The 13,045-nt window shown below is 42.2% G+C and overlaps 1 protein-coding gene and 1 non-coding gene across 2 annotated transcripts in view; one reads left to right on the top strand and one right to left on the bottom strand.

Annotated features, from left to right (window-relative positions):
- Positions 1 to 13,045, top strand: part of RPS6KA6 (ribosomal protein S6 kinase A6) — a 263,852-nt gene that overhangs the window by 8,486 nt on the left and 242,321 nt on the right. The gene's annotated exons all lie outside the window — the stretch shown is intronic.
- On the bottom strand, positions 1,839 to 1,941 carry LOC142435230 (U6 spliceosomal RNA). The gene has a single exon (XR_012781333.1). It is a non-coding gene; the product is annotated as a U6 spliceosomal RNA (small nuclear RNA).

The raw sequence follows: 13,045 nt of genomic DNA, 5'->3' as shown, positions 1-13,045 counted from the left end.
GCTTCATTTTACAAAGTATATGAAATGTAATTCAATAGAAAATTATTTTGATAATTAGTTTGGCCCTGGTGGTATAGTGGTTATGTGTTGGTCTGTGTTCCTCAGGGTTGGTAGTTCAAAACTGCCAGCAGCTTTTCAGGAGAAAGACTGAGCTTTCTATTCCCATAAAAGGTTACAATCTCAGAAACCCAAAGGCATGAGCTATGAGTCAGCATTGACTCAACAGCAGTGAGTTTGGATCAAGTTTTGTGTTTGGCTAATGCATTTAGTGTAGTTTGAACTTTTTCCTTCAGCACAATTGGTTCTTGCTCATATGCTACCTTCTGTCATGGTGGAATGTCGACTAGTTCTTTTTGGGACAGTGATAAGTGTATTTTTTCTATCTTCCCTTGATGCTTCCTGTATCATTCAGTATTTTTTCCCATAGTCTTTCAAGATTGCACCTCAGCGCTTGGATTTTGTTTGAGTTCTTTCAGTTTTAGATATGCTGAGCATGTGTTCTTCCATTTTACTTTTCTAATTTTAGGTCTTAGCACATTTCATTTATTTGGCTTTGTCTTCTTGAGCTGCCCTTTGAAATTTTCTGCTTGTGGTAGTTACATAATCTGTTGTTAATTTAAGATTTAAGATTGAAGGGGTGGAGTTTAGCCTATCAGTCAGGTCACAGCTTGATGCCCTCATTTGGAGGTGCTAAGGAAATAAATAGCTCACTGGAGGCAGGACATAACCTCACTTCTTGGGAGACATTGCAGTTGGCAAGACACATGGAGCTACGCTAGTGTCTTGAACTGGAGGAGCCACGTGGAGACCCCTGCCAGTGCTGAGATGCTTACAACGCCACTGGATCCACAAGACTTCCTACCCACTGGCCTTTGATATTTCTACATTCAGTGTCATTGCCTGTGTTTTGTGAGTCTGAAGATGATGACTTTATAGATTGGTATCAGACATGTGGGCTAATATTGGACTTATGGACTTGACCTGGACAGGCTGGAATGCTTTCTTTTCTTTTTTCTTTACTTATTTTAATTAATTATTTTATTAGGGGCTCATACAACTGTTATCACAATCCGTACATATACATACATCAATTGTATAAAGCACATCTGTACATTCATTGCCCTCATCTTTTTCGAAGCATTGCATTCTTTTTTTAAAAACATTTTATTAGGGGCTCATACGCCTCTTATCACAATCCATACATATACATACATCAATTTTATAAAGCACATCTGTACATTCTTGGCCCTAATCATTTCCTTTTTTTTGGAATGCTTTCTTAATGTACAATTATTCTTTATATAAAACTCTTTCTTATGCACATATGAGTGTCTACAAATTTTATTTCTCTAGTCTACCCAGACTAACACAGTATTCAACTCTCTGACTTCATCCTTTCTTCTCTGGTAACATAGTGGTTACACATTGGACTGCAGTCTGCAAGGTCAGCAGTTCGAATCCACCAGCCATTCTGAAGGAGAAAGACAGGGATTTCTACTCCCATAAAGAGTAACAGTCTCCAGAACCCCTGGGGAGTTCTACCCTGTCCTACAGGGTCACTATGAATAGGGATCTAATTGATTGTCGTGAGTTTGGGATCCTTTCAATTAAGAGCAAGTTTCGGGTCTCTTCTGACATCAGCTTTGATCATTTCTTTCCTGTGTTTTTAATGACCTTTTGCTTTCTTCATGTGCGATGTTTTGAGCCTCGGCAATGGGAGTTTTATTGTAAGGCAGTCAGTCTGCATATGAAAATCTCAAAAGAAGACCCATTTTCCCTTTCTGCTGCACCTGATGCCCAGGGTCAGGATGGGGTGCGGGTGGCGGTGAAGGACTTGCAAAAATATGGGACCATTCACAAATTTGCGTGTCATCCTTGGACAGAGGCCATGCTAATCTCTGTATCATTCTAATATTAGTATATGTGCTCCAAAGCAAACACTGAATGATGGTCTTGATGCCCTCCCACAGCTCATCAGGTATATTGTCAGTAGTGCTCAGTGTGTAAAATTTGTTCTCGAAATTCATATTGGATTGATTCAAGGTCATATTTTGGTTCTCATGGACTTGGTTTAATTTTCTTCAGCTTCAACCTGAACTAACATATGAACAATTATGGCTTGTGTCACAGTCAGCCGCTGGTCTGATGTTAGTTGCTGATATTGATCTTTTCAATTGTCTCTTCCCTCAGATGTAGTCCATTTGATATTCCATCTAGTGAAGTCCATGTATGCCTTTTGTGTTATTAAAAAAAAGATTTGCAATGAAGTCATTGGTTTTGCAAAATTCTATCATGCTGTCTTCAGTTTTAGTTCTATTGCCAATTCCATGTTTTCCAACTACTGTTCCTTCCCCTTTGTTTTCAACCTTTGCATTCCAATTGCTAAGAATTATCAACACATTTTGATTGCATGCCTGAAAAGTTTCTCACTGAAGTTGTTGGTACAGTTCTTCAATTTCTTTTTCTTTGGCTTTTGTGGTGGGCACATACATTTGAATAATGTTTGTATTGATTGGATTTCCTTGAAGGCGGACAGATACAATGCTATCACAGATGGCAATGTACTTGATGGATTTTCCAATGTCCTTTTTGACAAGAGGATGCCATTCTTCTTGATTGTGTTATCCCTGGCACAGTAAATCATATGATTTTTTTTCAAATTCAGAATGGCCAGTACAGCCCCTTTTACCTGACCATTGCCTAGGATATCAATCTGTATGTGTTCCATTTCATTTTTGATGACCTTCAATTTTCCAAGATTTATACTTTGTGCATTCCAAGTTCTAATAGATAGTAGATTTTTGCAGTCACGCCTCAGCAGCAAAGGAAAATCTGAAAGGCTCCATTCCCACAGGCTTTACCGACTCATGGGACTCTGGTCAATTACACTTCTGAGAGATTGGACCCTGCTCTGTCACATTTCGAGTGGCCTAGGACCAGAGCCATCTTCCAGTCCTGTCTCCAACAATGTTCTACTTCCATTCTTTAGTCCTTTAGTATCTGACAATTTTCGACTCTATGTATAAGATTGTCAGTAGTTCCTTCCTTTGAAGTGGGGAGTCCATTTCTTCTTCATTGTCTCTTCCTAGTTTGGAAGCACCACTGAAACTTGTTCACTTTGGTTGACCATGCTGGCATTTGAAATACCATTGACATGGCTTCTAGTACGACAGGAACACAGAAGCCACCACAGTGTGACAAACTGACCGACAAGTGGTGGTTCGAATTACGTACGCAGAGTAAAGAACCACAACTCCATGCCAAAATAAAAAGAAAATAATCATATAGTATACTATTTAACAAAAAAAAAATGAAATCAGTTCCTAAGATAGCAATTAATGCTAAGATCTTTTTTCTTTAAAGTATTTTATTCTGTTCTTGGTTTAAGATACTGAGACAAAGGAATATTTGATTTGTTCTATGTGCTGTTTAGTTTAGATATATTTGCTTTTCCATAAGAGTGAAATCAATGTTAAGGTTCTTGTTGATATTGATGTAGTTTAGCTTTATGTAAGAGGGCATCAAATTTCATTGAAAATTATCATTTTCTTTTCATTCCATTTTTGTATGCACTTTTAAAGTCCCCTTACTTAAGAGGTTCAGTCCTCTCTGTATGGTTGTTAAACTCAATTCATTACAAATTCGTGTTTGAGCACTGAAAAGTTTGAGAACTGAACTTATTTTCCCATAAGAAATAATGAACAACTAAATAATTGATTCTGTAGCCCCACAGTTACACTTATAAGTTCATTTTTCCAAGATTTAGATCACTATGGAGGGTTTTAGCCTTCTTGCATATCACTGTCTCTGGTTTCTGATTCTGATTTACCCAAATTAACCATAACTTTCCAGCCTCTTCGATATTCTGGGCTCTTTATTTTTTGGTTAACGATTTCACACCTTTTGCTACATTAGCTGCTTTAATGACATTTTAAAAAGTGTTGAAAATGTTAACTTAGCCATGTTGTATTTAGCTGCCAAATCAGTCTTAGTGATTTTTTTCTTGAACTCTTATCTTGGTACTGAGTTTTCTCTTCGCTTTACAGCAGTTATTACTAACTTTCATTGTAGCCAGGGCTACGGTAGTTCATGCAAATAAAAGGCAAGAAAAAAACAACAAGGGGTGAGTACTGTAATGCACTAACAGAAGCACTATATGTTGTCTGAGCAAGAGTGGTGCTTATGCTGAAATGTTATCCCTTTGTGACCGTGGTTGCTCAGACAGGTACTTTCAAGTCAGATTTTTGGATAGTCCATTGAGCAAAGTTAAAAGCATGGAGAAAATTATTACCAAACTTTGCTGTTCGTGTAATGGAAAGTTTGAGTTTGGAGCTGTTAGACAACTGAGTTATCACTGTATTTTGAAGTGCAGAAACTGATGGAAGAAAATAATAGAATTACCCTTAGTCACAAAAATTGGGCTCTCACATGGTTCAACGTTTTTAATTTTAAGCAAATATTTTGGTCTCAACAAAAGAAAACATTGGCCTTGATCCAAAATCAGCTAGCTCAAAGACTGTTCTTTCCATCAGTCTTTTAAGCAAGATCCAAGTTAACGATGATTTTATGGATTGAGTTCATAATGAAGGACAAGTGTGATTTACCAAACAATTCAGAGAACAAGTTCTAGTCAAAATAGTGGTTTCATACAACTTTCCTCTATTTCCTAAATGCTTCCTACCCCCCTCCTCCACTATCATGATCCCAATTTTACCTCGCAAATATGGCTAGACCAGAGGATGTACACTGGTACAGATAGGAACTGGAAACGGAATCCAGGGCGGATGATCCCTTCAGGACCAGTGATGTGAGTGGCAATACTGGGAGGGTGGAGGGAGGGTGGTTGGAAAGGGGGACCTGATTACAAGGATCTATGTATAACCTCCTCCCTGGGGGATGGACAACAGAAAAGTGGGTGAAGGGAGATGTTGGGACAGTGAAAGATATGACAAAATAATAATTTATAAATTATTAAGGGTTCATGAAGGGGTTCATGATGCTAGGGTGGAGAGCAAATGTTTTGAGAATGATGAGGGCAATGAATGTACAAATGTGCTTTTCACAATTGATAAGATTGTGATAAGAGTTATATGAGTCCCTAATAAAATGATTTTTAAAAAGCATAAACACCAAAACACAAAACAAAACAACCAACCAACCAAAAATAAAAACAAACCAGTGGTTTCCCAAGGATTGTGCTTGGTCACTTAAATTCAAGGCAGAGAGGTCAGCTAAGAAGGTATGGCAACTATTTTCTGGGATTCTGAAGGAGTAATCTTGATAGATATCTCCCCCCCCCCCCAGAAAACACAGGATAATCAAGGGGATTTATTTACTATGAAGATATTTAAAGAAAATTGAAAACTACATTGGTGAGAAAAAAGGTCAGGAAAGTTGTAGCAAGGAATTTTTGACAAACCTTTTTTTCATTTTTTCAACATTTTATTAGGAATTGGGATAATATTCACAGCATGATTCATTTTTTTCCATTCGAGTTTATTTACATTTTGTTTCATGTCAGTTTGGACCAAGCTGAAGCTGGTCAGGGCCCTGTATGCGCTTCCTTGCACATCCCAAAGGTCAGCAGCAGACAGTGCCAGATAAGATAAATGTCAGATAAGATAACCAGTGAAACCAGATGCTGTGCATTAGAAGAAAGCTACTAGGAGTCAACTTGCAATTCTTAGAATTTCCAGACCCCATATGCTAATTGCCATACCTTGCTCACCAACCTTTTAAAAACCTGCACCCGCACAACTGCCCTGACCTGTTGGCCTAGGTCATGGAACCTTGTCCAGGAGCTTCTCCCGTAATAGAGCTATTTCTGTTCTCCCTTGTTCTGTCAGATATGTCTGTCTATCTCCCTGTACCTCAGTTTCAACTTTACATTTCGTACCAAAACCTGGGAGAGATGGGGACACAGCTCCATGCCGTCCAGGCCATACTTTGGCTGGGACGTAGCCCACCCCTCCTCTCCTTGAACCTCTGGAGCCTGTCTGAACAAGTGACTTCTGGTCAGCATCTCTCTTTGTATGTTCGTTCTGTTTCGTTTGTCTTGTTTGTTGCTCTGGACACTGAGGACCAGCAAACTCATACGGGAACTTAGGGTCTGTGGGAGGTTAACTAGGTGAAAGCCCGGAAAAGCAAGTACGCCAGGAACCTGAACGTGGCGCCACGGCAGAGGTTTATTCTGCAACCCTGGAAATAACTGCCTCTCCCCAAAGGGGTGTGACTATGAGGTCAGATTCTCATGGCCATCTTTTCTCTGTGTCTGTCTTCTCTCATGTGGCCTCCAGCCTTTTGTCTCTATGTTTACCTCCTGGGACTCCTGCTGATCACAGGACGCCTAGCTGTAGGCCAAGCAGTCACTGCACCTTCTGCCTGGACTGGAATGCAGAGGGTGTGTCTGAGCCTTTTCTACCTGTTTGTGTGTTTTGCGTTTGCGGCTCAGCGTTGCTTTCTCTAAAATTTTCTGCTTCCCCTTCCTCTCACCCTGCACAAAGGCCTGACCAACCTCCATTTTTACCTGCCATAAAGCCAGGCCTCCCTCTCCCTCCTCCGCTTCCATTGTGTCTTCCTCTGATTGGAAGTCCCTGTCTGCTGGTTAAATTCGCAGGCCTGCGCCTGGGAACCTTCCTGTTCGGAGAGTCTAGGACTCTCCCACTGGGCCCCTAGCTCTGACCAGGATGCCTCTCAGGGTTACTGGGCCACCACCTGACTGATGAGTGTGAACTGGGACCAGGGGATGCCCTTCTCCTCTGTCCGTACCCCCTGTAGGTTGACACACAATGGGAAGCCTTCTGTCACAACCCCCTAAGGACAGTCCTTTGGAGTGCCTATTGCCAACCTTACTGAATTGGGTTTGGCTCTTGATTTCTCCCTTAAATGCCTGGTCTTTTTCTGTAATCAAGTTTGGCCTCAATACCAATTGGATAATGAGTCGAGCTAGCCAGAAAATGACACTTTCGATTTTAACTTTCCCCACAACCTCAACAATTATTGTAAACAAACTCACAAATTATCAGAAGTCCTATATGTTCAGAACTTATTCTTTCTTCGCTCCCGTCCCTTTCTACTACCTGTCACCCTGCTCCAGTTCTCTTAGCCAAACACTCTCTTAAACAGGCCCCTGACAGTACTCCTCTTCCGTCTTTCTCCGAACCCCCTGACTCCTTGTCTGTGCCCCCAGTAAGACCTCTTCCATATTCTGGGTACCCCCACCATCACTTCCCTTAGATATCCCATCAACTCCCAAAGGCTGAGGCGACTGCAACCTCGACACCCGTCCCCTCTCTGGAGCCAGACCCCTCAGACTCCCTGGAGTCTCTTTTCTCTCCCTCTCCCTTTCCCAGCTCCCCCTGTGCTCAGTCTCCTCTGAGCCAACACCACAGCTGCTCAGGACTCTCCCAGGACTGAGAAGCAGCCACAAATTCCAGCTTGCCAGAAGCCCCAGCCTTGGTCCATGCCCTGAGGCTGGCAGGAGGGAGGGGTCAAAAAGCTCAGGGAAGTAACAACTTTAATTGCTTGCTGTACCTTTGATTTCAATATCCTCTGAAATCTTGACAATTTCTGCCAGTAAACTCACAAATAGTCAGAAATTCTGGATGTCCAGGCCGCCTTTTCTCTGCACTCCTGTCTCTTCCTCTGTATTTCCTGCTCCCCTTCCTAAGTCCTTTTGACTAAAAAAAATTCCTCCTCTCCTCCTGCTTCTGCAAGCCCCTCTGGTGTCTACCTTTTCAAACCTGCCTGAACACCTTGTCTCTCCTCCAACTCACCCCCTCCCTATTCTGGCCACACCCAGAACCCCCATGTTCTCTTCTCCTGATCTACCAGCCTTGCTGGAGGAACCCCAGTCTGCACTCCCCTCGCCAGTTAGCAAGCACAGGCAATCGGACAGCCCCCTTCTCTGTCTGCTCTGGAAAGTGGCTGGGACTAAGAGTGGTGTGGTTCATGTCCCCTTCTCTCTCCCTGACTTATCTCAGATTGGAAAGCATATGGGCTCCTCTTTAATGATCCCACAACCTGTATCAAGGAGTTTCGATATTTAACTCAAGCTTATGATTTGTCCTGGCATGATTATTTTTGCCATCCTTTCCTCTACCCAAACCACAGATAAGAGGGAACGCATTTTTCTTGCTGTTCAGCAGCACTTCGACCAGGTTCATTTAACCCACCCTGATCTAAGTGGTTCCCAGACAAAAACCTGGTTAGAATTATCAAATTAACAATCAAGCTGGTAGGGACAGACATGCTTGCCATAATAAAATGCTTCAGTGTGTCATGGCTTGGCTTCAGGCCACTTCCCCTATAGGAGTCAATTTTAGTAATCTTAAGATCACTCAAAAACCTGATGAGAATCCAGCCACCTTTTTAAGCTGATTAACTGATGCTTTACATTAATAGCTTTAAAAAAACACGGAAGAAAGGCCCTCAAATCCCAGTCCAAGACTTAGTGAATATGGCATTTAAGGTTTTTAACAGCCGTGAGGAACAGGCAGAGTCATCCTGTGAAGCCTGGTTCTGGCAGAAGGTAAATTTTCAAACCCAAGCCTTAGTAGCAGCCCTGTGGCCGGCGATCCCCCGAGGCCCCAGAAGGGCAGCGTGGGGCAAGGATGTATGGGAACAATGACCACCACCTGGTGCCTGCTTCAAGTGCGGAGAAGGGCACGGGTCACAGAAGTTCCCCAGGCCTAAAGCTCCAAGCAAACCCTGCCCATGGCATGCCGTCAAAGCGGGCACTGGAAATCTGACTGTCCTTGGAAAAGTGACAGGCCCTTTGCGTCTGTCTCCACGTGAGGGGACTGTCCTTCTAATTCCTGACCCACTGTTGACCCTACTGGGTTTGGCCAAAGTCAGAGGAGACCCTAACTGGACCCCCTCATCACCCTCGCCAAGTCTGGGGTATTGCTAAAGGTATTGGTTGAGTAAATTTCCTTCTTACACAGAAGCTATCTTTTCTGACTTGCCCTCGTGATTTTAGGGCTAGGCATTCCTTCCTTAATCTCGGTCATGGATATTGATGGCAAGCCTATCTGCCCCAGGTGTACTAGCCCTTTATTCATTCCTTCCTTATAATCCCTCCATGCCTGGTACATCTGTTGGGAAGAAACATTTTAAAGTAGTTAGGAACTTCTTTACACCTTACTTTTGGTCTCACAGCACCTCTGCTCCTTTCCCTTCTTTCACCCAACCTGAAAGAACTGGCCCTACAGACCTCATCGCTTCCCAGTGTTAACCCATCATGCAATGCCTCTATTCTAACAACCTCGTTATTCCTGCCCACTCTCCCTGTAACACTCCAGCCTTACCAGTAGGAAACCAAATGGTACTTACTGCTTGGTCCAGGACCTGCACCTCATTAACAAAGCTGTTATCCCCTTACACCAGGTAGTTCTTGATCCCTATACTCTTTTGTCCCACATTCCCCCTCTATTACGTCTTTTTTACCAACCCCCTTAATCCAGCTTGTCAGCATTTGTTTGCATTTACCTGTAGCCCCTCCTAAAACAGTTCTAAAGCAAACACAGCCCAACTTCTCTCTTCCTCCAAGGCACTATTATCTCATTCCTCCGTTATCTATTCAGGCCTGTGCCTCACCCCACCACTCAGGTTTCTCTATATCAGGCATCCTCAAACTAAGGCCAGTGGGCCACTTGAGGCCTGCCGAGGACATTTATCTGGCCCACTGGGTGTTTTGCCCCGTTTGTTTTTTAACTTCAAAAGTGTACATAGGAATTTGTTCATAGTTTTTAAAAAAAATATATAGTCTAGCCCTCCAGCAGGGCTGAGGGACAGTGAACTGGCCCCCTGTTTAACAAGTTTGAGGACCCCTGCTCTAGATAGATAGATACTGGGTCATAAAAGACCTTCAACCACCGACTTTGGCTGAGCAAATAACTAAAAGTGTAAATTTTTCCACAGAAGGACGTTGTTTTCCAGTTACTGTATGTAGTTCCTCAGCTCATCCTATATGGTCAATATGAATTAGCATAGTTACTCCCCACCCAAAGGTTGGAGAAGAATAACATTCCTAATCCATCCCAGTCTCTCTAGCCTCCCTGAAGGGACAAGCTCAAGAATGCCATTATTGTGACAATAAATCAGGAATAGTAAGGCAAAGCGTAGCTGTATTCTACCTGTCCTAGTAAACCTTAGTTCTGCCTCCTCCCTGACAGTGGCAAAGATTTCTACTAGAGCCTTAGACCACAACATGCTCCAAACACAAAACTTTAGCAAACAGCTCCAGCTAGTCATAGACTCCACTTTGGAGCCTCTCACTTCTTTACAGCTACAGCTTACATCCATGGCATAGGTAACCCTTCAGAACCCTTGTGCATTGGATCTGTTAACAGCTGACAAGAGAGGTTCGTGCATGTTTCTAGGAAAAAGTATTGCTACTATATTAATGAATTTGGAGTGGTTGAACCAAATGTTAAAGTGTTAAAACTACGGGCAAATAAATCAGAAATCGCCACTGGGGCAACACAGCAACCACTTCCTGGTTCCAAAACCCCATTATATCCTGGGTCATGCCCCTGGCAGGACCCCTCGTAATAATTTGTTTACTGATACTTTTAGCCCCCTGTCCTTTTAATTCCTTCAAGAACCAATGAAAGACATATCCAATCTAACTGCTAACCAACTCTTGTTACATCCTTACAGCCCCCTACCTGCCAATGCTGGTCCAGACCATTCCAGCCCATAGCCCTTCCCCCATCGCCCCATATCAGCAGGAAGTAGATCAGATTTCGATGCCCCTTTATCACTAAAATGGCTGGAATGTTTAGACTAAGCTGAAGCAGGTAAGGGTCCTGTACCTGCTTCCCTGCACATCCCAAAGGTCAGCAGCAGAAGGCGCCAGATCTGATTACAAGGATCCACATGTGACCTCTTCCCTGGGAGAGGGACAGCAGAGAAGGGGGGAGGGGAGACTCCGGATAGGGCAAGATATGACAAAATAATGATGTATAAATTTCCAAGGGCACATGAGGGAGGGGGGAGAGGGGAGGGAGGGGAAAAAAAAGAGAACCTGATGCAAAGGGCTTAAGTGGAGAGCAAATGCTTTGAGAATGATTGGGGCAGGGAATGTATGGATGTGCTTTATACAATTGATGTATGTATATGTATGGATTGTGATAAGAGTTCTATGAGTCCCTAATAAAATGTAAAAAAAGAAAAGAGAAAAAAATGATTAGGGAAAAGAATGTACAGATGTGCTTTATACAATTGATGTATGTATATGTATGGACTGTGATAAGAGTTGTATGAGCCCCTAATAAATTGTTAAAAAAAAAAAAAAGATAACCAGTGAAACCAGATGCTCTGGGTTTAAAGAAAGCCACCAGGAGTGGACAAGCAATTCATGGAGTTTCCAGACCCCATATTGCTAATTGCCATACACCACAACCACCCCTTTAAAAACCTCACCACCCCTTTAGAAACCTGCGCCCCTAGCTGCTGGACACGACTTCCCTGACCTGTTGGCGTAGGTCACAGAACCTCGTCCGGGAGTTTCCCCCCAATAAAGCTATTTTTGTTTCTGCTCTCCCTTGTCCTGCCAGTTATGTCTGTCCATCTCCCTGTACCTCAGTTTCACCTTTACAATGTCACTGATTATAATCCCCACAATGTAACATCTCTTATCCCACTTCACCCTATGCCTCTTGTTTCCATTCTTCCTCCTTCCATATACTTCCTATTTTCTGTCATTTGTCCTTGGTTAAGTGTTTACTTTTAATTTCAAATGGTTAATTATTCTAGAGTTTTATTGTTCAATGTAGAGAGCTATTGTTAGACTGAAAATTGAGCCACAGGGGTGAGTTCAGATCCATACCTGAAGGGTGACTAAGCACCACATTCTAGTGTGGGGAAGTGAATAATGGGGGCGATGTGATTATAATTTTGGATTTTGTTTTACATTTTCCTAGTGCTATCCAAGACCTTCTATTGTGATTGCTATGAGAAGGGTCACCAGTGGTAGCCAGGCATCATGTAGTTCTAGTCCCATGGTTGTAGACAGTGAACTTTCCCTGTTTTTAGTGTTCCTTGGAACTAATTGTTTTCACGTGTTTTTGAATTTCTTTATTCATCTGTGCTTCAGATGGAGAAGCAAGTATTTGCACTTTAGCTCACAACTTTGAAAGATGCCAGTAACTCACTGTTTACTAAAGTAGGATGTTGTTAGGTGCCATGGAGTTGACCCTGTATAGAACAAAATGAAATGCTTCCTGGTCCTACACTGTCAATTGTTACGTTTGAGCCCATTGTTGTAGCTACTGTGCAAATTCATCTCTTTCAGGATCTTCCTCTGTTTCATTGACCCCTCTTACTGATGTATTTTTCCAGGGTCTGGTTTGTCCTGATAACATGACCAATATACATGAGACAAGTGTAACCATCCTTGCTTCTACGGAGCTTTCCGACCGACCTTTTCCTAGATAGATTTGTTTGTTCTTTCGGCAGTCCATGGTACTTTCAAAGTTATTTGCCAACACCAGAATTCAAGTAGATCAATTCTTCACTCTTTATTATTTATTGTTCAACTTTCAATGTTGAGGCAGTAGAAAATACAGTGGCTTGGGTTAGGTCCTCAAAGTGACATACATTTTTGCTTTTCGACACTTTAAACAAGTCTTGTACAGCGGATTTGCCCAATACATTGTGTCATTTGATCATTTGATTTTTTGAGAGCTGCTTCCCTAAACATTGATTGTGGATCCAAGTGAAATGAAATCCTTAACAACTTCAATCTTTTTTCTGTTTGTCATCATATTGTCTGTTGGTCCAATTCTGATGGTTTTTGTTTTGTATACATTGAATTGCAATCCATATTGAAGACTGTAGTACTTGATTTCCATCGCACGTGCTTCAAGTCCTTTTTGCTTTCAGCAAGTTAAGTTGCATCATCTTCATACTGCAGCTTGCTGAAAAAGCTTTCTTCCAGTCCTGATTCCTCTTTCTTCCGTTAGTTTAGCTTCTTAAATCATTTGCTCAGCATATAGATTGAATAAGTATGACAGGATAAAACACTTACCTTTCCTTATTT

This window comes from Tenrec ecaudatus, chromosome X (assembly GCF_050624435.1).
Source record: "Tenrec ecaudatus isolate mTenEca1 chromosome X, mTenEca1.hap1, whole genome shotgun sequence".
Lineage (NCBI taxonomy): Eukaryota > Metazoa > Chordata > Mammalia > Afrosoricida > Tenrecidae > Tenrec > Tenrec ecaudatus.
Note: the sequence above shows the minus strand (reverse complement) of the source record. Positions and strands in the feature narration are given on the sequence as shown.